This window comes from Equus przewalskii, chromosome 5, assembly GCF_037783145.1.
Source record: "Equus przewalskii isolate Varuska chromosome 5, EquPr2, whole genome shotgun sequence".
In the NCBI taxonomy this organism is placed as follows: domain Eukaryota; kingdom Metazoa; phylum Chordata; class Mammalia; order Perissodactyla; family Equidae; genus Equus; species Equus przewalskii.
The window spans coordinates 83,842,615-83,867,965 of record NC_091835.1 but is presented as its reverse complement, the minus strand read 5'-3'; the positions used below and the strand labels follow the sequence as shown (position 1 = coordinate 83,867,965).

The window sequence follows — 25,351 nt, the reverse complement described above, 5'->3', positions numbered from 1 at the left end:
TCAGACCCCTGACTATGCTGGTTGCACCTAGAAATGAGAACAATTATGTGGAGAAAACAGAAACTACAGCAAGAACATATTCTCCCTTGCTCCTCACACTGCAGCGTTACATGGCTTGTGCTTTTGGAGGAACTGTGTATATTTTTCAGGAATTAGGGAGCCACCTTTAGCTGTTTGAAGGACTGACACGTGAAATGCAACTATCAAATGTTCATTCCTTGGCTCTTTGGTGAACGGAACAGCAGAGAACCCAGCCTCCAGAGCCAGACCGAGTTCCAATCCCAACTTTGCCTCTTACGAGCTCTGCGTCCTCGGGAAATTCAGTTAACCTCCCTGGACCTCAGGATCTTCCTCTGTAGACTGAAGACAATTGCGGTGCCTACCTCATAATGTTCTCTGAGTTACCTGTAGCTTATTTAGAACAGTCCTATCACATAGAAAGTGCTAAGTAAGTGTTAAATAATTGTATAGTTTAAAGCAGCTATTACATGCCAACCCCTGGCCATGCTCAGAGAGCAGAACCGCGACAAAGCAATGAGCATGAGGATTGCCTTTGCAGTAACTACTCTTGAGAACAGAACAGCTGCACAAAAAATAAGACCATTGACTTTGGCCAGGGATGAGTCAGGGATGTTAACAAGAGGCTTTCAAAATACCTTTCAACTCTCTAATTCTGATCCTACTTCTGAATCTAAAACCAAGATGTCACATTGTGCGAGATCTGAGGTTCAGCAAACTTTTTCTGTTCAGGGCTGCATACTAACTATTTTAGGCTTTGCAGGCCATGCAGGTGATGGTGCAACTCCTGAACTCTGCACTGGGGTCCAGCACAGCCATGGACAAGGTGTCAATGAATAGGCACGGCTGCGTTCAAATAAAACTTTGTTTACAGACACCAAAATGTAACTTTCATATAATTTTCTTGTCACAAAGTGTTATTCTTCTTTTAATTTTTTGAACCACTTATAAATATAAAAACCATTCTCTGCCCGTGAACTAAGATGGGGCCAATGAGCTGTAATTCCCCGAGCCCCGTGCCAGAAGAAGCAAAGTGCAAGGGAGGGTCGTAACCAAGGATGAATGTCCTCTGGTTGAGAGTTCCACCAACAAGTAAACATCTCAGAAGAACTGAGAACCATTCCGACCGAAATGCCCTGCTCTCATGAATACAGAGTTCCGGGGCGTGAGAAGCAGCAGATGATCTCAGCGAGCTGGGGTTTTGCCACAATCGCAACAATCTCTGTTGAGTTCATTTTCTCTGAATAAGATCTACCCCCTTTGCGGGCTCTCTTTATCACTTGTGGATAATGATTCTTTAATCAGAAGAGAATCCTGGACTCTTGCACGCATTCCCTGATACCACTTGAGGGGGAGCCATTTGGAATATGTTTAATTTTCAACTCACCTCTTCTCTCCTCGGAAATAACTAACCTGAAGGGCAGAACCCATTATAAATTCTACCCAGTTCTCCCCAACTAGCTTTAAAAACAAAGATATTTCAGGAGTTGCTGACATGCTACTCTTTATTATGAAGTCTTAACAGCTACCAGGAGTAGCTGGCCCTGAAGGAGATTTGTGAGTGACCTCAGGTCGCCCACCGACATGGATCAGGAGAGTCCTTCAGAACCCCAGGATTTGGCCTGCAATGAAATTCCGTACTCCCCCGTGTGCCTATCTGCTGTCAATCTCTATGTATTGTCACTAGTATATTCAACATTTTGGCAAAAACAAAGAAACAAACAAAAAACACAACTAAATCCTGCCTTTTACCTAGTTCAGCTGTAAGTGACAGAAAACCCAAAACAACAGTGGTTTAAACTAGACAGAAATGTGTTCTTCTCTGACCTAAATGAAATCAGGAGACATCAGAGGCCTAGGGCTGTCATGGCGGGTTCACAAAGTCCCGAGACGCCAGACTCCTCTGGTTGCCCTCTCTGCCATCATCCCCAGAGTGGAGGTTATCCCCATGGTCCATCTTCCCGCCGACAAACAGGGGAAAGAACAAAGGGGTGGAGAGTTCCAGGGCGCATCATAGTTATCTCTTCAGGAAGGTTCTCAGAAGCTGCCAAATGGTTTTGCTGACATCTCATTGATTAGAATTTAGTCACAAGATCACACCTGGCCACAGGGAGATTGGAAAACCCTGTCTCCCTGCAGACAAAGAAAACATCTTCTGGGGGATAAGCCACATCTGCCACTCTGGGATGCAGGCATTCCACCAGCCTGGGGAGCATTCTCCATGAGCTGCCCCAACGTCCCTTCTTCAGGGAAGCACTTCAGTCAGACCAGAGAGAAACCCTGTGCACCCAGGCCCACGGTCAGCAGATACCACAAGGCAAGGAGGGGCAGCCAGTGCCACCAGAAGGTGCACTTACAAAGGTCAAGCCCTAAGGAGTATGCAACTCATCTGACTGCTGTTTATCACCTTCCCCCCATGAACCCCGGAAGTCTCACCCCACGTGACTTTCTACCCCGAAAACCTCACATTTATCAATCATGGGGGGATGTATTAGGCATATGTTCTGTATTTGAAATAGGGAAATATTTGAAATTTCTTGTAGATAAGCTACGTAAGTCATATAAATAAATATGCATCCTTTGCGCCACTTCCCCAACCTCCAAAATGTCTCTAACATTCTCCTAGGATCTCCTGTTTAGACTAAATGTAATGTACATTCCTTTTCTTACTATATATTTTGGAAGTGTTTTGCACTTAGGGGATAATCAACTTGGGGTTTGAAAAATAAAAAAGAACTATCAGGCCTTGTCATTACTCTGAGTGCCAGGTTCTGTCAAACAGGTGAATCCATGCAGGACATTTGGACGCCATGAATCCACGTTGCTCTGGAGGGTAAGCTGCACCTGCCAGCGAGACAAAGACCTTTGTGATTCAAACGACCTGAAGGCTTCTTTCCAGTGAGTACACGAAGGGGTTAATTCCCTTCTTCCGTTCCTTGGTTTCCTTTCAGCAGTCCCAGTCCCAGAGAGTGTAACACTCACACGGTGTAGACTAGAGAAGTAAGAGCAGATGTCTACACTAGGTGAGCACCAGTCTTTCTCTGCTGTTTTCCTCTAAAATGTCTCCAAAATGGGTCGTATAAGGAATAGTTCTAGATTGCGAGAACCTTGCAGGAGGTTATTGTTACCAGACACCAGAATCATATCTGCAGGTGGTGCCTGATTCAGGGGTCACCTTAGTCTTATCTGGAAATGCTCCCACGTTCTTAAGTCTAATACATAATTAGATAACGTCTGAACCCGCCTCTGTAATGTAGTCTACAAACGTCTGTTGACAAAAGCTAAACCCACATCATAGCAGAAACTATATATTTTTACTACCGTTAGTTTAAGCCAAAACATCTAAAATATACAGACATAATTGCAAAGCAGTTTCGAGACTAATTTCCAATCCTTCTTTTTCAGGAAGCTTGTAATTTTCTTTACCATCTTTACAGTCACTCTATCTAAAAAAAAGAAGGAAAAAAAGGCTGCTCCATTCCACATATACAGCAAAGGTCAAGCTATGCAGGATTCCTTTTGGTTGACTGAACACCCCGGACACACACACACACACACACACACACACACACACACCTCTGTCCTTCTTCAGGGGAAAGGTGCTCAAAGCTCTCAGGCTGGGCTGTTCCTGTCCCCAGAAGCTCTAACCTCTTGAACTTCTCTCCTAAGGGCTGAGTGTCTTCCTTCCCCCGTGCTGGCGGGCCGCCGAGGAAAGCCGTGGTGTCTCTGATAACTTGGCCTTACAACAAAAATCCTAGAGAAGCTGGTGAATAAAAGCATGAGGAGACTTTAATTAATTCACGTTCTCCCACCAGGCACTAGACATATGCGGGCTGCGCTACAGCTAACTCTAAACAACCATGAAATGTCAGAAGAGAGGGGTGGCATCCACGTTCCAGGACGGCATGGTGCGGGAGACAGCATCTGGCTGGGCTTTAGGAACCCTGTGTTCCGTTTTCCCTTCTTCTGCCACTAACACGCTGAGAACTGGCGGCGGGCCCCTGACGATAATGCACATGGCACATACACTTTTCAAAGTACCTTCAAATCCATCGGTCCATTCACTCCTCCACTCGAACTTTGGTTTGCTCCATGTCCACACCCCCCAACGCGTACACCATTCTTATCCACATGTTCCCCCATCTTGCCATCACTCTAAGAGAAGATTATAGTATTTTTAACCACCCTCGGTTCTTTCTGTGTGTTTCTCCAACTTGGGAACATTCGTGGCACCCGCCAGCTCTGAAGCTGCTCCCCCCACCCCATGGAAGCACAGTGTAACTACGAATGCAGCCTGTACTCTTAGGTAAACACCCCACCATTCATAAGTGTCTATCTAAAAATGCAGACAAGTTATATTTCTAGCCAAGGCTGACCATAGCTGGAATGATAAATCTTTTGTTGGAAAAAAACAATTCACTTTAATAAAAGTAACTATGGTTTATACAGCACCTCCTATGTGCTACCCACAGTAGTATTAAAAGTTACCGTCTTTAGGGCCAGCCCTGTGGCATAGTGGTTAAGTTCAGCGCATTCTGCTTCAGTGGCCCGGGTTCGTGGCTTTGGTTCCTGGGCATGGACCTACACCACTCCTCAGCCATGCTGTTGTGGCAACCCACATACAAAAGTCAGGAAGATTGGCACAGATGTTAGCTCAGGGCCAATCTTCCTCAGAAAACAATATCCTAACGATGTAGGCCTCATCTTCCATGTTCCACAGGTGAGGCCTTGAGCTTATGTACTTTGCTCTAAGTCACAGATCTGTTTGGATGTGGAGCCAGAATTTGAACCTGGCTCCTGACTCTTCTACACTCCACTGTCTAAGCACGAAATGCTTCCTGTGTTTTATTTTCCACACTATAATTTGATAACATAATTGCCATCTCTTCTTTAAACAGCCACTCTCAGTTCCACGTGAGAAACTGCCTTTAAACTTAAGGTCGTTTAAGGCGAATGCGTCCACTTTGAAATGGGCGTGAAGTGAATCTCTCTCCCCTCTCCGTCTGCGGGGCGGCGGGGCCTGGTCCACACTGGGCGTGTCTTGACAGGAGGTAGGGCGGAAATGGTGGACAGCTGTTCCTTTATGAAGTCTCGAGAAGGGTCAAAGTCTGCCTTGTAGGCTTGAGGCAGAAAGGAGGAAGTTTACCCACTGGCTCCGTGCCGGCTACACAGCCTGCTGCCCCCTCCTCCCACTCCGGTCCCGGTGCTGTCTGTTTCTTGAAGGTTTCAGCTGATCCATCCCTACAGAGACAGTGAGAGTCTTGTGAAAACAGTGTGTGCTTTGGATGCAAACAACCCTGGGTTCCAAACCCACTTCTCTAGAGAGAAGGCTACCCTCGCCTCCTCCGGTCGTTTGGAGGTTAAATGGAATCACATGGGAAGAGCATTGCACATGGTGGACGTCTGAGAGACGCCCATGGCTTGGCCTCCCTCTGTTGATAACTCTGCCTCCTTCCACCTTCCCGATGTACAGGGCGAGCGGGACCCTCTGTGCCTTCCCCTGAGGATGGAAGTCAGCCTCACTCAAGCCTCCGAGGCTTCTGAATCAGCCTCTTGCCCTCCTGCCGCTGCTCGGGGCTGCCCTCCTAGCCTCAGCCCCTTTCATCTCTCCTGTGTTTCTTTATTCGGTTCTCCACAAACCTACGCCTTCAGGAAGCTTTGTATTCTTGCTAACCAGCAGGAAGCCCTAAATTCCTCCACATTTAGTCTGTGTTGCACTTTCCACTGCTTGATTATACATCACAATCTATTGCTTTCCGCTTATCTTTCTCTAAGACAACCCATGCCCCGTGACCTGGTGACACTTGGCACTAAGGACGTAGTAAGTAGAGCCACTTCATGGCCTCCTTTATGTAGATGCTTGTTCCGGGGTTAGACAATGCAGTCAGCCAACTAATTCAGTGTCTAATAAAAATGCATTGGCTGGACTTGAAAATTACCCTGAGTCTGACTTCCCGTGCCTTCAGACTGCCGGGCAGGAGTTTAAGATAACAGCCTTTGGACATGGCCCCTTTTTCCCAGCAGAATTCAGGTGAAATGGCAGAGGGGCGAGGCTAATGCTCAGCCACCTGCCACTTCGTGGCAGCCAGTCTCCAAGATAGTCCCAATGATCCCACCTCATGGTATTCACACCCCTCTATAGTCCCCTCCCACATTGTGTCAGGGTTGGTCTGTGCTGTGCTCTGAATGTTTGTGTCCCCCTAAAATTCATATGCTGAAATCCTATTGCCCAACGCGGTGGTGTTAGGAGATGGGGCCTTTGAGTGGTGCCTAGGTCAGGAGGATGGAGCCCTCATGAATGAGATTAGTGTTCTTATAAAAGAGACCTCACAGAGACTTCTGCCCCTTCCACCATGTGAGGACACAGTGAGGTGTCAGCAATGAACGCAGCAGAGAGCCCTCACGGGAACGTGACCATGCTGGCACCTTGATCTTGGACTCCCCAGCCTCCAGAACTGAGGGAAGCAGGTTTCTGTTGTTGATAAGCCACCCAGTTTGTGGTATTTTGTCATAGCATCCTGAACAGACCAAGATTATGTGTGTAACCAGCAGAACCCAGGAGGAATGGTGGGAGATCACACTGGAGGCTGGAGTATGAGGGCCACTGTGGCCTCTGTCTCCCTTTCCCTTGGGTTGCTTGCTCTGGTGGAAGCAGTGGCCTGTCTCAAGGACACTCAAGCAGCCCAGTGGAGAGGCTCACACTGGGAGGAGATGAGGCCTCCAGCTAACAGGCATGGAGTGTGCCATCTTGGGAGCAGACCCTCCACCCCAGTCGAGCCTTCAGATGACTAAGCCCAGCCGACATCTTGACCACAGCTTCATTGGAGATCCTGAGCCAGAACAGCATAGTGAGGCTGCTCCCAGAGTCCTGACCTGCAGAAACTGGGTGAAAAATAAGTGTTGTCTTAGACGGACATATTTTAGAGCAAATTTTTATGCAGCAGTAGATAACTAATACAGACTCGGTTCTGACTTGCGTCTGCCTCTCTCCTGCAAAGTGCCACCCCCCGAAATGTACACCTGAGACCCATCTGAGGTGAACCAGCTTTACTTATAATTGAAAACAAATTATATACACTTTAAAATTATTTGACTGTCATTTCATTACCAAATGAACAAAGTCAAACAACCTAACTTTCCTTAACAAGAATATCAGGTTTGACTATATTATAATTGGGAACAAAACATAAAATACATTTGCATTTTTTTCCTAGAGTCGAAGCTTTTAATGGGAGACATTAAAAAAATTTGAAGAAAGCTGCAGCAACTGGTGTTTTGAAAGTCAAATGCCCTTAGCCAATATAAGCCACAATAAAGAAAATAAAACCATAAGTCACCCATAAGGATGCCTTTGTCATCCACAGAGACCGTCTCTCGCAGTGGATCAGTACAGTGTACGTGGTGCACACACAGTCCACTACATTTTATTGAGGATCCTCAACGTGCCAGGCACTGAGCCCAGGAACAGAAAACATGTTCCTCCAGAAATTCAGAATCTAGATGGTCTGGAGATAACCTACCATCGGGTCACAATTTTGCATTGTGCTTTATCCAGGAAACACGCACAGACTATATATCAAATATAAACTACTTTAATAAAAAATATTAATTTATAACTACTTGCTCCATAGAGATACTCAAAGCAGATGTCTGGGAATGGAGCAAATTCCAAGGAATTTTTAAAGTCAGGCATTTCTTATGAGTTAGAGAAACAGGACAGGTCACACTGGCTCCATCATCCACAGGGCACAGGGCAAAATGAAAATGCAAGCCCCGTGTTTGAAAATTAATAAGAATTTCAAGATGACAGCAGAGCATTAAACTAAGCACAGGGCCTGTCTGAGCGCAGGGACTACGAGACGGCACGGGTCCTACAGCCATGAGGCCGCACGATGGCAGGGGGCGTGTTGTCTCTTGTTACAGAGATCTCTCAGGAGTTAAGCACGGAAGCGAAGTGTAGGTGGGACGAGAAGGCATCCACGAATGGGTCATTGAGTGACACAGACAGCCGTTTGTTGAGTTAACAGTAACTAATATTTCTACGGTACTTTACAGTTTACAAAGCACTCCCCCCAGATCTGGTATCTCAATGAATCGAAGCAACAATTCCACGATTTATCAATGTTCTCCCTCTGGTATAGAAGAGGTCAAGTGACTCCTTCAAAGCCACTCAGCCCATTGTGAGGAGGACCCAGAGGCGGGTCAGCAGACCTCAAATCCAATTTCCTTCCACAAAATCAACACAGGCTGTGCTGGGAGTTGTGTGTTACAGAGAGACAGAATTTTATGTGTGCGATCCAGCCGTCCGCTGGTGAGAGCTGGAAGGTGACGGGTGCGGCACTGGGGCTGCCTCGATCGGTTGTTTTCACATCTGTGTCTGAACTTCAGAGCAAACAACACCCCAAACTCCATATCCCTGATCCCTACTCCCCCAGCCCCGACCACCCCACCTCACCCCACCCCACCGGCTCCAGCACTCAGTTCTCCCTGAGTGTCTGGACTGGACAAGTAAAACGCCAGGCAGCCAGGCAGTCTCCCGGCCAGGTTTGCCTCATCCTGAGGCCCAGGCACATGAGCAGACGCCCTGCCGGACTGCGGCACAGTCTTCTTTCATCCAAAGCACGCAGCTTTACCTTTAGGAACAGTTTAAAGGACTCGACAACTACAGACAGCATCCGAACTGACCTCTCATCTCGTCCGAAAAGGTCAATGTCAGCCGGAATGAAATCTGCCAGCATAAATCTTCACTTGAATAAAATAAATTTCATACGCACTCTTCAGCTCATTTCATTTTCTCCACTCTTGCCCTAAAAAGATGAAAATTTGAGTTTTTATGGCAAATTTTAATTATGAGAGATCAAGAAGCAAATGACTAAAACAAAAACCATATTATTCTTTCTTAGTACTACTCTTAAATGGTATTACTTATGAAATACTAGCTTTTAATTGGTAAATATATAAAGTTGATTAAAATACTTCCACAACCCTAATTTATAATTTTTCCTTCTTATTTCACGTTTCCCGGCACAGAAAGTCCACCGTCGAGTGTGAGACGTTTCCGTTGGATTCCAGCTTTCTTGCTGCCTTGCTGTGGCACTGGCCCAAACTGCTAGCTGCTCCCTGTTCAGTTTTCTCAGCTATAAAACCACGAGGACACAGTGTGGGCCCGGCTTCAGGAAGCCTGTTCTGGCTCTTGCAGTGCAGCACTTTGAAAGTACAAAGAATCATTATATTTATGATTACAGCTTGCTGGACGATTTCATTGTGCTATAATTTAGGGAATATATGTTTCAAAATAGTGGTGACACAGAAGTTGTACAGGTTAGGGAATGGGTATTCTGAGATCCAGCAAGAGTTAGAATGTCTTTAAAAATACGGTGAACCTTAAGCGCCAAGATAAAACTCCAATCCGGGGTCCATTCACACTTTACGATAAAAGAGAGAAGACTTTTGGGGATGGTATGTGCTTAGTCTCAACTGCTAAGTCAATATTAACATACGTTAATGTATATGATATATAATGGTACATATTACATAATAAATCTATATAAATACATCATATATAATAACGTGTATTACCACTAACTTTAGTTTTTCTTACTATTATTCTATTTCCTATGTCTCTTCCTTATGGCAGTTGTATGAGGAGTATAAAATATCAGAATTGGGGCTGGCCCCGGGGGCGTAGTGGTTAGGTTCACATGCTTTGCTTCGGCCGCCAGGGGTTTGCAGGGTCAGATCCTGGGTACGGAGATACACACTGCTCATCAAGCCATCAAGCCACGCTGTGGTGGGGTCCCATATGCAAAAGGGCGGGAGACTGGCATGGACAATCTTCCTCAAGCAAAGAAAACCCAAAAAGATAAAAGGGGGCAAGATTTTGGCAACAGATGTTAGGTCAGGGCTAATCTTCTTCACCAAAATAATCAATTGATTAATTAAATTAAATTAAATATCAGAAGCAATTGGGGGGAAGTTTGATGCAAGAATGGAATAGCATGGCAAAAATGCAGGAGAGGATGTGAAGGGACAAGGATGAGAACTCAGAGTGGAGAGAAAGAGAGGCACCTGTTGAAGACCTCCTCCGGTAGCCTGTCCTCTCGGGTTTGGGGCCCTCCTCTGTTCTGCGTGGCTGTTTCTCTTTTTTCCTTGAGCCAAAATCCCGAGAGGGATGTTCCCTAATGTTGAATGAAGGAGTGGTCAAGGTCCACGCCTTTGAATAAGATGCTTTTCTAATGAACGGTGCCACTCCCCGCCAACCCCAGCAACCACACAATATTACCTGTTTGATTGGCTTTTTCTAGGCTCTTTTCTTTTAGACTTCAATTTTTTGAGAGCAGTTTTAGGTCCACAGCAAAATTGAGAGGAAGGTACAGAGATTTCCCATATAGCCCCTGCCCCAACACATGCACAGCCTCCCCCATTATCAACATCCCCCACCAGCCTGGTAAGCTCTTTCTTTTTTCTTTTCACATTTCTCCCTGGCTTGTCCCCAAGCAGCTGCTTCCTCCCAGCTCCTCCTGTGTTTTATTCCCTCCCTATTTCTCTCGTTTGTTTTCCTTGTGCTTCTCCTACACTTTATTTTGTTTATCTTCTGAGCCATCACATCCTCTATTAGCTGAAGTTATTGCTGGGTGTTGGCTCCCATCTAGGCAACATTCGTTTTCTTCTGACTCTACTTTAGGAGAGAATTTCAAGTAATTATTTATGCAGTTTTTCTCCCAAAGGGGTGATTACTCAGATTTGCTCAGGTCCCTGCCTGTCCTTCACTACTGCAGTTTCCTCAGCTGGAGGCCAGCTGCCAGGAAGCTTGCAAGCACATCCTGCTCCTGACCTAAGGACCCTCCCGCTAGCAGCGGTGACTGTCCAGCCTGCCTGGGCCCTCATCCATCTCTGGGCTCTGTTTTTGAAAACTCCTTCCTTGGTCATTAGGCATCGCCAGTTGCAAATTCAAGCCTGAGAGAGAAAAAAAGTACCCTGAACTCCATTCCATCCCAGAACACTAAATATTATCAAGATAAACTCAGCCTTAATCCAATGGTAGTATTGATTGGGGGCTTTTAATTTCATTTGCTACAGATGACTTTTATAAACCTGTGTTCACACCCAAGCTGCTGGAGTGGACCTGGAAGCAATTATAGACGGAAATGTGTGCAGGCAAAGAGGCGTTTGCTCTGACATCCTTCCTCTAAGGATTGTGTTTCAGTAGCTAATATGCGGCCTTGTGGGAATTTCTTCTGCTTCCTCCCCAACTTTTAGAAACACTACTGTCTTGATTTTCAAGCATACACACATCATTTTAAATGCATGAAGGAAATTTCTGTGGCACCTCTTTTTAAATGGCTGCCTTTTGTTCCAAGGGTTTAGAGCACTTAAAAGGTAGGATCCTGTTCTTAAGCTGAAGAAGCGATGCCAGGATCAGGGAAGCTGGGACCTGGAGAGGCGCCAACTTACTTGTTCCACAAGGCGGACTGAGGGGGAAAGTGGGATTAGACACCGGCTGCCGGTTCTTTCACCAACGCCCTGTCCGTGTGCTCCAGGCTCAGGTCCACTAACGATAAATGACAGTGGCTTCTACGGAAGACAGTGGACTTCTTGAGCCAAAGACTCCTAGTATTCCCTCTTGCACTAGCACCCTGAGTGGTGTTTTTACCTCCTAACTTTACCATGATTACGATTAAAAATGCATGTGCTGTTTTGGGGGCTATGGAATAACCTGTCGCAGACCAGCACTTCTGTCCAGCAAAGCAGGCAAGGTCCCATTAAATGCAGAGATCTCTGTTTGGAGACACTGGAGAGCTGCTGGGGCAGCAGGACCCAAGCCGCTGACACTGGAGTGAGTGGATCCTCAGGGAGGAAGCTGACCAGCAGCTGCCCCCAGGACATTCGCCCATTCTGGGTCGTGGCAGAAGGTGGGCGTCTGGGGACAGAGATACCAGAGAATTTCTGAGAGACATGGGGGGCCTCCATCACATGGTTGGATTTCCCTTCAGGCATTTCCTGAGTTGGGGGTATATGAGGAGTGGAGACTGAAAAAGAGAAGCAGCAAGCCCCGGAAAATCATCTCAGCGTTTTCAGCAGTCTCGCAAGAGGTGTTGAGGACCCGCCGAGGGGAGGGGCAAGGTGAAGACACAGGGCTCCCGGGGGAGGCAAGGATGGACCATTACCCGGCCTCACACCACACCAGAAGTTCAACTGAGATGGATCGAGACCTAAATGCAAAAGGTAAAACAATAAAACTTGTAAAAGAAAACAGAAAAAGATCTTCCTGACCCTTTTTTTTTTCCCACTTGAAAAATGTAATACTCCACTTTGCTTCAAAAACACTTCAGCATTCTGAAAGAAATCAAACCTTTATCTTAGGAGTAAGGATGGAGGTTATCTTTGGGAAGAAGGAGCAGCTTTAACAGTGGGGGGCGGGCAGGAGGGAAAGGAACAGGGCTTCTCGGGCTGTGGGCTTCTCACCCAGGTGTGTCCCTTTGTGACAACTGCCCGAGCCCCAAGCTGGCTATCCCTACACTCTCTGGATGATGTCACACTTCAAGAAAAACAGTTACGGATGATCCGTGACTTACAATCCTCTCCCGTGATGCTGGGCGGCAGCAGCAAGTCGCAGCTCCCACTCAGCCCCACGACCACGAGGATGAACAACCGACACACTTACAACCGTGCCATATCCATCTGACCACTCCGTTTCTTGCTTTCAGTATAATATTCAGTCAATTACATGAGCCATCCAAGACTTTATCATAAAATAGGCTTTGTGTTGGCTGATTCCGCCCGGCTGTAGGCAAATGCACGTGTTCTGAGCATGTTCAAGGTGGGCTCGGCTAAGCTAGGATGTTTGCTGGGTAGGTGTATTCAATGCATTTTCAACCCAGGATATTATCAACTTGTGATGGGTTTATCAGGAGGCAACCCCATTGTAAGTCGAGGAAGATCTGGACATGAAAAGAAAGTCTTAGCTTCCAGAACACACACAAAAATAACAGAAAGTTACAAACGGTGTGTTTAAGGTCAGAAGGCGATGCACTTTCATTGAAGCAGTGGCTATGCACTTTTCTGACAATAAAGAGTTTTACAGTTTGTTTTAAAACTACCATATTTAACTAAAAATAATCAGAGCACTTCTCATGCCAGCCGACGTCCCTTTTCCATACCTAAGAATGTCAGCAGAACGTTCTGTCTCTAGATAGAAAAACAAGACAACCAGAAGCAGCGTCAACGGGTTTGGCCTCATCCCTGAGGCACCTAGAAAACGTGCCAGCTCCCACAGCATCACAGCATCACAGCACAGCGTGGACCACAGGAGGCTCTAGTGTCTCGTTCTTTTTACAAAGTTATAGATTATACAGTGGATAGCTCAGGATTTCCAATCTGTAACACCACCTTACAAATAAATTTTTTAAATTCCAGAAACATTTTAATTGCCCTCTTACATGAATCTCTAAGATCATGGAGTGAGGACAACAAAAGAGTGTCTTTTTATTTTGAAAATATGTGAACATATGAGTGACTTTGATAGCATTTCAGGGTGCTTGCGACACTCATAAAATATAGCACGGAAACCACCCGGGGTTTCTAGAGCATCTCAAGAACTATAATGTGGTCATGTTCCAGCTGTGGAATTAAACTCGGTGAGAGCAACAGACACCATCTCAAATGGGAGATGGGTCACTTGCTGCATTGTCCTCACGGATTCCCATGGAGGCAGGTGCACAGTGTTCTTAGTTACTCCCCTCCCCGTCCTCTTTATCCCTCTCCCATACTCTTCATCTTCCTCCTCCAGCTTTTTCTCTGGGGAATGTTAGACGGCCCTTTAACCGACCACTTTCTTTTAGGTTACAGTGGGCAACGTCCTTCTTATTCATCTTCAACTTTGTTGCCTTATTATAAGGTAAGTTTTCACTAGGACTCAAACTAGTCCACGTGTTTTATTTTTCTGTCACTGTGTAACAAATTACTACAAACTTTGCAGAGTAACTAGCACCCATTTTTAGCTCACAGTCCTGTAGGTCAGAAGTCCAGCACGGTGTAGCTGCCTTCTCTGCTCAGGGAATCACAAGGCAGAAATCAAGTTATCAGCCAAGCTGAGTCCTCGGCCAGCTCTGAGTAGACATCACTTCCAGGCTCGTTCACATTGTGGGCAGAATTCAGTTCCTGTGGTTGTAGGACTGAGGACCTTTTTTCCTTGATGGTTGCTGGCCAGGGCCCTCTCTCAGCTCTTTAAGGTTGCCTGACTTTCTTCTCACGTGGTGTCCTGCATCTACAAGCCAAATCCCCTTCATTCTTCAAATCTCTCTGGCTTCCTCTTCTGCCATTAGCTGGAGGAAGCTCTCTGCTTAGCAAAATTCCATTGATTTAATCACACCCACCAGGATAATCTCCTATATTAAGGTCAACTCTGCCATAGAACTTCACACGATCATGTGAGTGATAGGAATTCTGCATACCACAACATGTCACCAGCCATTTGGCCAGGTCTCCAATGGAAATGCCTAGGTTTATGGATTTGACCTTAGGCAGAGGTCTAAGCAGAAGAGGAAGAAGCCAAGTGGAGTATGAGGGTATTTGGGATAGTACGATCTTTCTTGTTGCCTCCCTTAGCTGGTCTCCAATCCTTCATTTCCTGATCTGGTGCACTTTGCCATTTCATCAATTTGTACTTCTCTTTCCCACACCCTGTATCGCCCCTCTCAGAGCACTTGGAAAACACACAGTTCACAGGGGTCTCTGGGTTTTTCCTCATGTGTCCCTCCCAGCAGGTCTTCCCAAAGAAGGCATGAACAGACAGCTCGTGCTTTGCTTTCTTGAGGTCACGTGTAGCTATCCTGACTGTATTTTTGCTTGTACAGGCAACACGGTGCATAACAATTTCCCTGCCTCGCTCTAGCTGCGTCCACAAGAACCATCTCAGGCAAAGATATCTTAAGACACAGAAAGCAGTAACTGTAAAAGGAAAAATATCGATCAATTGGACTACATTAAAATTAAGAACTTCAGTTCTTTAAAACCATTAGAAGAGTAAAAAGATAAGCCACAGACTGGGAGAAGACAGTTTCAATACTTATAACTGACAAAGGACTCTTACCTGGAACATACAAAGTGCTCCTTCAAATCAATAAGAAAAAGGAAGAGAACTCAGCAGGAAAATGGGCAAATGTCAGAATAGATACTTCACAAGAGAAGATATCCAAACAGAAAATAAACATGTGAAAAGGCATTTGACTTCATTAGTCATTGGGAAATGCAGATTAACGTCATAATACAGATACCACAAGACACTCTCCAAAATGGCTAAAGTGGAAAAGACAGACAATTTAGAGCAACCAGAACTCTCATACTCTGCTGAGCAGAGTATAAATTGTTACAATTACTTTGGAAAGCTGCTTGATAGTATCTGTTCAAACTGAATATACCCATCCCTTATACTCAGCAATTCCACTCCTAAGTAAACACCCAACAGAAATGCAGGCATATACACAACAGATGGCACATACAAGAATGTCAGCTGCAGTGTAATTTGTAATATTCCCAAACTGCAAACAACTCAAATGTCCATCAGCAGTAGATTGGATACAAGACCATGGTGTATTCATTCACACAATGGGATAACATGTAGGAGTGAGAATAAATAAGCTACAACTTATACACAAGAAAGGGCGACTCTCACAAACATAATAACGAGTAAAAACAAAATGCCAGTCTCAAAAGACAACCTGTTGTGATTCCTTTTTTATAAAGGTTAAAAACAGGCAAAATTAATCTGTGGTTTTAGAAGTTAGAGTACTATTTCCCCCGGGGAGGCGGTTGTGCATAGAAGTGGGTACAGGCAGGCATCTGGGCGCTGCTGATTCTGATTCTTGACCTGGGTATGAATGACACGTGTGTTCATGCTGTGAAAATTAATTGAGCTGTACACTGATTACTTATGCACTTTTCATCCACTACGGTGTCTGCAGCCCCTAGCTAGCACCAAGCACAGTGCAGCTTGTCGAATGGTTGATGGATGGATTTGTAAGAGTTTCCTTAATAAAACTGATGCCTTTGTTCCCCTCATCCATGGAGTAGCATTTCCTCGTGCTTTACCAAAACCTTCCCGTACTGCCAGGCAGTGGTTTCAGGTGAAGCAGCTTGCAGAGTGGGTGGAATGCAGAATGCACGGAGGAGCGGGAGTTAAGCCTCTGCAGGCGGCACGTGTGTGCTGGTCCTTCCCTGTGCCGGCACCACTCCGGTAACTGGATGTGTATAAGCCATTGCATGCTCACGACAGCCAACAAGGAGCCTCACAAATGAGGTACCCAAGGAGACAGCTGAGCGTTGCAGAGATTCCACACGTGAGGAGAGAATGAAACTCTCAGATGCGAACCCTGACTATGAGCTCAAGCACAGCACCGGGTCATTGCCTCCGAACACAGTAGGTACTGGAAAATCTTTGTGAAAGGAGCACTCCATACTGGACCTCTCCATCCTCCTTATTTTTCTCCTTCTTGCTTCACAGTCATAAGGACACACTCGATAGCGGGGTATCTGTGGTGGGGCTGGAGGCCAAGTTGCTGGGCGGCTGGGGCAGGAGAGCATTTGAGCTCAGCCGTGCAGTTTTGAAAGGCTCCCTCGAATAAAGGCTTCTGACACCATTTCCAGATGAGCCTGTCCGTGCGGTGACATCCACTCTAAGGACTGGAAGGAGTCACTCATCACACAGCCTTAAATTTGGGTCCCACTCTCTAGAGCGCATCCTACATGAACGTTGCTTATAAACGTGGTCGTCTTTTGAAAAGCAAGATAATTATATCGCAGTTATTTAAATGCGTGTTAAAATTACTAATTTTTTCAACATAAATGTTAAAAACTGCACTACAATGTAGTTCTGTTTCGGCATCTCACTTTTCAACACTCCGGGAATATTAAAACAGAAACAACAGCAGTGGCTCGGGCACTTGGCCTTCGGAGAGAGCCTGGCTAGTGCACAAGCGGTTTCTGTGTGCACAGCAGCGTTTTATCTCATGCCAACCCGGGGTGTGACCTCTGCAACACCCGGGAGACAAAAGGGAGCCCTGGGGCTCATTTGAATCACTGAAACCCGCAGAAAACTGAAAGCCTCATTTAGTTTCAACTTTTTCCCCTGGCAAGGCTTGTTCCTACGGTGGCTTTTAAACCGAAACGCACGGCGTGATTTGACTTTCACTTCCTCCCTTCCCATCTCCAGCCCTGGGGCACTTTCTTCTCCTGAGCTTTTGGTGACAGGCAAACACGAGCAGAGCTTCCGAGACCGAGGCTCACGGGCCGGGTATGGACCTTCAGTTCAGCTCCTTCCATCCTCTCAAGAGCCCCGCCAACAGCGATCACTGCTCTTTTCTGGACAGTGGTGGCAACTGAGTCCCCTCCCAAAAGCAGAAGTGATTCAGCCCGGGTCTGGGAACTGCTCAACGGCCATACGTAGCTCTCCTCCCCGGGATGGGGACAGACACGTCAGACAGTCCACTCAGCGACATCCACGGCACTGCCTTCAGATGGCCTCGCTTCTCAGTGCCTTCACCTTCCATTGCATGGAAAATACAAAAAAAAAAAAGGAATTCAAATTTCAGCTTGGCAATTCTACCATCTTCATCTTTTGAGGAAATTCACCCATTTTGACTTTTTTTGACATGTGCCATAAGCCTGTGGAACTGTCTCTGTGAACCAGGTGAAGGAATTCATTTTTATTTGTTGCAGAAACCGAAAGGGGGAAGCCACACTCAGCAGAGGATGAAAGCCATGTTATTCCAAAAGGGGAAAAAATGAATATAACATAAAAGGAAAAATATTTCAAATTTGCAAGGAAATGTATTTTTTCACTAGAAAAATTTCCTCCTGCTCTTATTTTTGCGTGGCTTAGCCTCCCTGTGGCTTTCCAAGCACAAGCAAGCCGTCTCCCAGCCCTGCAGCTGTGACATACACGCCCTGAGGGAGAGTCAGCCCGTCCTAACCCCTGCCCCACATACTGGCCTCCTCGCTGGCACTGGGTTTCACGGGGGGGGGCAGTGTCTTGCCATAGGTTCTCACACTGCACAGTCTAAACTGTTTCATAATTCTATTTTACAGAATAACGTTTCGTCTAATGGAAGGTAACATAATTGGGGAAACGGTAACAATCCATAGACAGTCACAAACCACCCTGCCATTTCTGAACATGTATTATGTACACTGTTATCCAGGCTATCCCAGAAAAACGGGCTAGTTTAAGAGCAAACTTAACTACAGACATTATCTCAGAGATTTGCATCGGCTAGATTAGGAGTCCAAAAACTTCTTTTTTATAGAGGACTAGAAAGCAAATCCCTCAAGTTCTGCCGCTCTCCTCTCTCGACTCTGCTCCACGCTGCCGCTGCAGAGCAGCAGCCAGAGAAGGGAGACAGGACGTCAAGGGATGGATGTGGTTGTGTTTTAACAAAATGTTATTTCCAAAAACAGACGGCAGTCAGATCTGTGACATAAAGCTGTTGTTTGCTGCCCCCCTGATCTGGATGATGGATATGTTTGAAACTGCCATTCAAAGGCTGAACCCAGACTCTAAGCCTTAAATATCTTACAACTTCCCAGAAAAGTTGTGTGTGTTGCGGGGAGGGTTAAGTTAAAATTAAAATCAGGGGCCAGCCCCGTGGCTGAGTGGTTAAGTTTGCACGCTCCGCTTCGGCAGCCCAGGGTTTCGCCAGTTCGGATCCCGGGCGTGGACACGGCATCGTTCATCAGGCCACACTGAGGCGGCCTCCCACATGCCACAACTAGAGGCACGCACAACTAGAATATACAACTATATACTGGGGGACTTTGGGGAGAGGAAGAAGCAGAAGAAAAAGAAGATTGCAACAGTTGTTAGCTCAGGTGTCAACCTTTAAAAAAATTTAAAATCAATTTTCCCACGAGACGATAATTAAAGAGTAGATATTTTCCAAGTATGTTTAAGGACACATTAGTTATCTGTCTACATCACAATAACATTCATATAAAATAGGTTATGACAATGAACAGAATATATTTTTTTAATGTTTATATGTTGAATAAACTGACAATACCCAACTGAGTTCTGAGCAGCCCCGACCGACAGCCTGCAGCTCTGCCCTGGCCAGAATCGCCCCTTCAGGAACTCGAGCACGCCGTCAAAGTCCCGTGTTCGTGGGCTCAGCTCCTCCTGGAATCTTGGTGGCATTGTTGGGCGTCACATGGACTGTGCTTTCCCAAGGCTGGCAGAGAGCTCCGTATGACGTCTTCAAGGCCCTCCCACTTCCCAGTTTATGTCGCTGCTAATGGTCCTGTCCGTTAGTTGAGAGTTTTCCCGAGATTTTAACCGGCACTTCCCAATGAGGATTTTATTTAAATTTCAAACAAACAAATGAATGGACAATCTCCCATGCCAGGCGGCACGTTGTGGAGCATCGGAGAGAGCAGTGTCATTTCTTTAGGTGCCAAACCTTCCTTCTTAACTGAGCTGCCAGCCTTAGACGTAAAACCCTGGCAGGCAGTTTAAATGATTGTATTCCAAAATCAGTGCTTGCATATTAGTATAATTTACTCCAAAATATGCAAATAAATTGCATATAAATCGAGAAGGAATATACTGTTTGGTCCTTCACCACCTTGTAGGCTGCCCTGCGGAGTCCCAGGAGAACAGGAACAGGTGGGTAGGATCGGGAGCAGCATCTGGGCATGGAGCGGGCAGAGAAGGGTCTGTCTCTGGAGCTCTTGCCCATCTTACCCTGGATGAACCTGCCTTAAAGATGTTTGTCTCCACTTGGGCTTTTCCACGGCAGCTGTTTTGCACCGCTCTTTATACTCCATGCATGGCTGCAGTATTACTTTCATATTTGACATTGGGCTTTTTTGTCTTTCTTCCTCGAGATGTTTGTGCAAAGGGAGGGTGGGGAAGGCTTGTCTTCTGTGTGGTCAATGTTTCCTGAATAAATGAATGAAGAAGCTTTTCATTTATCCATTCATCCATTCCCCGATGCCTCTGTGTACTAGGCACTGTTCTAGTGCCGGGGGAAGCAGTAAACAGACCAGGCGAAATTCCTGCCTTAGTGGAGCATACATTCTAATGGAGGGAATCCAAAAACTAAAAATAATGATTTAAATTGATCAAGCAGTATGTTCTCTGGGGAAAAGTAAAATAGCAAAGGAGAAAAAGGAATCCTGGAGGAAGGGGGCTGTGATTTTAAACAAGTCACCAGGGAAGGCCTCAATAAGGAGGAGACGTTTGAGCCAAGACCTGAAGGAGGTGAGGGAGAGAGCTTTCTGGGAGAAGAGAGTTCCAGGGAGAGACAAGAGCAAGGACAAAGGCCGGGGTGACGCATGCCCACGTTAGGAGCAGCCTGAGACCCAGGCTGGACCAGAGAGTGATGAGGAGAAGGGAAGAGGGTTAGACCTGGAGAAGGATGCGATGTTTATTCTAACTGAGACACACCAATTACTTGCTTTTCTGGGTTTTCAAAAGTCTTTTTGGGCACAATCTACTCAATGGCTTTACCTACCTCCTTGCCCTAGAGCTGACCCCCAGATGTCTGCTTATTCTTTCATTTTCTATGTTTAATTTTCTTATACTTTAAATGGGAGAAGTAACACTTTCCTTTCCTTAGGGGAAATAGTGAAGGGACCAAATGACCATCACTAAGGGAGCATGAGTTCAGCTCGTTCAATAAACTGGTAACACAGCTATGTAATCAACAGTGGTTTATTTAGTACCTCCTGCGGGGGAGGCCGATGGAACCTGCGTAAGAGAGGAGGGAGGAATGCTGAAGAACTGGAGCAGCCTGGAAGAAGGAAAGCCGATCAGGCTGATGCGGAAGGAGGAACAAGAAAAAAAGGGGACAGTTCTACGTGTCTAAACACACGGATAAGGTACGTGGCCTTTGGGGTTGGGCCAGCCTGCTTTCAAATCTTAGATATCCCACTTACTGGCTGTGTGACCTGAAGTCACCACCTTGAGATTGTTTGTCTTCATGGAAAATGGGGATTTGATGTCTGTCTCGTATCATGTTGTTGGGATCAGAGGAGACGTCACGCATAAACACTGATTTACTCCATAAAGATTCATCACTTTACTGTTGTAATTGTCATCAGCATCACCATCATCATCACTCCAGCAGGACAGGAAACCAGAAGCCTTACTGCATCTTCTGACAGGGGAAGATAAAAGCAGAAAAGACTTCTCAAGGGAAACTCGTCATAAGGATTCACTTGAAAAGCAGCTGACGGTGTGATTATGCACTAGGATCCAATTTATTACATGAATTGGGATGAGCCTAAAGGGACATCTTGTCAGTAATTCAAATCCCTAGGAATTTGGCTTTGCTGTGAAACAGGGTTTATCCTTGAGAATATACATCTATAGGAAAGAAGGTAGAATCTGGAAAAACTTGGTGATGATTCTACGTTAAAAACAAATATAGGAGACCTTGTATGACTTGGATAAAGGCTGTAATATATTAGCAATTCCAGGAAAAGCAGAAGACAGATTTGTAACTGAGCAATGCAAAAATGAAACAGTGCTCTGCCAAGGAAGACGGGATGCGTGGATCAGCTGCCAAGTGCTTTTCCATTTGGGACAGAAAAGGTTTATATCAGGCAGCAGGAACAGCCAAAGACTTGAAATACATGCATCTCACAAAATTATCTGAATATATGCTGTACTGTAGTGGGCATCTGCCCCTTTCTTACTGCCTGACATCCTCACTGCAGAGAGCAGCCTTTCCCTGATTTCATGACTATCTTGAGCCCATCAATCAAGGAGCTCTAGGACCCACCTGGTGGACTTGTGACCCAGGGTGTGCCATCAGAATACCCCACTTTCTGGGCCACAGTGATCAGTCCAGAGGAAGACGCATGGCCCATGCATGGCCGTCAGGCTTTCCAGGGTGTTGATATGGATGCTAAAATTTCGTCTCTCCTTTTGGGCCGCTGGCTGCCAGTACCGCAAATGCCTGGAGCTGCCTGGGGCTTTGTAACTGCCACGTAGGACAAGACTAATGATTAATCCCAAACCTAGACAGGAAGACTCAAAAAAGAGGACAGGAGGGAGCGACAGAGACAGACAGACAAGAGGTATTCCTGTTCATATTGTTCGATTGCTTGAACCCCTGGATTCAGCCATATCTAAACTTGCCACATCGTAAGACTTTTCAGTTACGTGAGCCAACTGGCTACTTTTTTGTTACTTTTGCTGCTTTCAGTTTGAACTGGAATATTTTCCATTTACAACCAAAAGAGTCAATTGAGAAATGTTTGAAAGAAATGAAGAATTTAACCAAGTGATAAAGGCAATTTGCGGCAATCTAAACAGGAGTACATGGTTCATACCTCAAAAAGATAAGAAAAGTTTTAGGATGTTACAAAAGACTTGGGTAAAGGTGTAATTTAGGGTTAAAATGGCCAGGGGACACAGTCTGCCAAGTCAATCCCAACAAAAGGACAGGAGCTTGCCTCCCCTAAGGACATGGCAGACAGAACAAAACTCAGTGTATCTGTGGTTGGGCAGAATCATCCCAGACGTTTGCAGCTCTGTGACCCACGTCCCAGGCTGGAGCATCTGGTGAATAAGCACTTTGATTTTGCTGAGGTTTAAGTCACCCTTCTCAGGCGTCTGAGTCATTTGATGTATTAAATTGTAAATGTTTTTTAAAGTTCAGGGGAATTTCATTGATAGCTTATTAATATGACTAACTGTATAGAGGACTTTAATCTGCTAAGATTGAATCAATCCAATAAGTGGAAGGCTGATTTCAAATTTTATAAAAATTACTTGGTTTATAAGTAAAATCAGAATTGCAAAGTGAACTTAAAGGCCTAAGAAATTATTCTTGCAAATTTGCAGCTTAAGTTAGATATTAATTCAATATTTGAATATCTATTTCCTTTCTGTGCACAAAAGCCATCACTCCCCAAACACTGACGAAAACACATCCACACACGTGGAAAGGAAGACCATTACAGACGCGAAAGCCCAGAGGCAAGAGTGCTGCCTGCAGAGAGTGAGAGATGCGTGCCCCATCCAGGGCCTGAGTAAGGCAACTATGTAAAATATTCATAATAAACAATGATGAGCCAACTGGACCAGCTACCAGGAACTAAGACGAAAGCAAAGAATCAACAACTGGGGTGGTAACAACCAAAGATGCATTCATTCATTCTTTCTTTCTCTTATTTGACAAATATTTAGTGAGTATGTACTATGTATCAGGTTGTTCTAGCCATTCTAAGATATAGATGAAGGAAGGAAAATATGGATTACAGCTTGGATGTGAAAAGACAAAAAGGGAGTAGTAAAGTAATGGAAATGAAGGAGAGATGCCAGCAGAAGACTGTCTCATTAGAGGACAGACCAGGTTGTCTTGTCTCAGATTCCTTAGCTTTGCCTCATACCAGCAAGCTTGGAAAATAAGGAGGTAGACCATTTGAAGACATCCACAGAAGAAAAAGAAAAAACAAAAGAAAAAGAAAAGAAAGGGAGGATAACACGTTCGGTAATGACAGCCTCCAGACACAGAACAAGAAAGTCTGGAGGGGAGGCTGTAGAGCCTGAGACAAGTGGAGAGGCCGGCACGGTCATCAGTGAGGGACAGGGTATCCAGACAAAGTCGTAAAGGGCTAATGAAAACGACTCAAATACGGGTAAAGCACAGCATCAAGAAGGAGCAGGCAGTACACATAACAGAGAGAAAAAACAACCCTGAAGGGGGAAGTCTGTGGGATTCTGAGACGACAATCTGGATATGGGTTGAGGGACAAGAAACAAGTCTGAACACCAGACGCTTTGTTCCAAAGGACGGGCTTGGGCTCTTCAGATGGATCTGCAGAGGAAGAGAGACACGCGCTACAGCAACAGCTCAGGAAGAGAGGCGTCCGATCACACCGAGGAGAAGGAGGTGACAGGGCCCTTCGCCTTACTGCCCCCAGAGTCCAAGCCTTCGGAAGGCCTGCTGACGACACCTCTGGCCCTGCTTTACAAAGACCTGTAGACAGACAGCCAGAAAAATGGAATACGTGATGGAAGTGATGATTTTGTGGGGCATAATTTTGCTCTGGTTATTTAAAAAATATTTCGCATACATAAGTTAAATGTATTCATTCTAGAAAAATTAGAAAAGACAGATAACCAAACAAAGAAGAGAAAAGAAACCTTACCACCCTAAATAGCGATAATTCCGAGGGAGAAAGGGCCACTGACTTTTTGAACTAGTCAAAGTTTTTGCAAGAGTTGTCAACCCATCCCTACCCCATCCTGGAAGGTGGTAGAAACGCTCCATACACAGGAAAGGTAGTAATCAGGATTGCCAAGTCCCAATCAAGGGAAAAGCTTTTAATCAGTTAATCTAAAATATTCCCTTCAAATACCTGCAAAGACATGGGGGCAACACCTGCAAAGGGTGCCCCCTCAAATGTTTATCAGACTACTGATTAGCACATGCACATGAGGAAACAACCCAAGACCAGGAAAAGAACCATCCTGAAGGGTCAGAGGGAACAGGATCAAGCGCTCACATATGGCTGGGCATGGTGCCAGACCAGAAACTCTCATACTCATGGACCCTTGAGTAGAGTGCTCAGAAGGGTCTTGCCTGGGGAGTGGAGCAAATCAGCCCTAGACTAAATACTGCTCTGGTCCCACCTAACAAATCTTAAAGGTACGACCTGACAGAATCAAGCTGTTTCCAAGCCACTTAGCTGCGTCCCGAAACAAAGTTCAAGAATATTTTTAGGAATAAAAAGGCCCAGCACTCAACAGGGAAAATACCCAGTGTCTAGCATATGATAAAAAAATTACCAGGAAGGCCAGAAGCAGAAAACATAACCATGATGAGAAAAAAAAAAAATCAATCAATCAATTGAAACCAAACAAGACTTGAGGCAGATGTTAGAATTCACAGACAAGGATATTAAAACAGCTATTATAGCTGTATACCACATGTTCAAAAAGTTATGTAGAGACATGGAAGATATTTAAAAGACACAAATCAAACTTCTAGAAATGGAAAAATAGGTTTGAGATAAAACATGTACTGAGTGGGATTAACAGCAGATTAAATATTGCAGAAAAAAAGATTGGTGAACCTGAAGACATAGCAACAGACACTATCCAAAATGAAATATACAAAAATATTATAAAATATATCTCTTGAAGGTAGACTGTGATAAGTTAAAGATGTATATTATAAACCCTAAAGTAACCACTCCATATACATTTTTCTTTAAAAAGACTTAGAGCTAATAAGCCAACAAAAGGAGATAAAATAGAACCATAAAAATAATTCAGTTAGAGGCTGGCCCAGTGGTGCAGTGGTTAAAGTGTGCACGTTCCACT

The 25,351-nt window shown here is 45.3% G+C and overlaps 2 long non-coding RNA genes across 7 annotated transcripts in view; both read right to left on the bottom strand.

Annotated features, from left to right (window-relative positions):
* Positions 1-3,313: 3,313 nt before the first annotated feature.
* Positions 3,314-25,351, bottom strand: part of LOC103559585 (uncharacterized) — a 40,842-nt gene continuing 18,804 nt past the window's right edge. For 2 of the 6 annotated variants that reach the window (XR_011540133.1, XR_011540129.1), the window contains exons 2-4: positions 8,704-8,825; positions 6,345-6,900; positions 4,415-5,259 (exon numbers count right to left, since the gene is read on the bottom strand). This is a non-coding gene — a long non-coding RNA (uncharacterized lncRNA). Of the gene's footprint in view, positions 3,465-3,666; positions 3,782-4,414; positions 5,260-6,344; positions 6,901-8,703; positions 8,826-25,351 lie in introns of those variants that run through there. The other 4 variants (XR_011540130.1, XR_011540128.1, XR_011540131.1 and 1 more) reach the window with 3 other exon arrangements.
* Positions 15,526-24,470, bottom strand: LOC139083421 (uncharacterized). Its single transcript, XR_011540134.1, has 4 exons — positions 21,798-24,470; positions 20,950-21,170; positions 19,074-19,951; positions 15,526-17,557 (listed from the first exon to the last, which is right to left on the bottom strand). It is a non-coding gene; the product is annotated as an uncharacterized lncRNA (long non-coding RNA).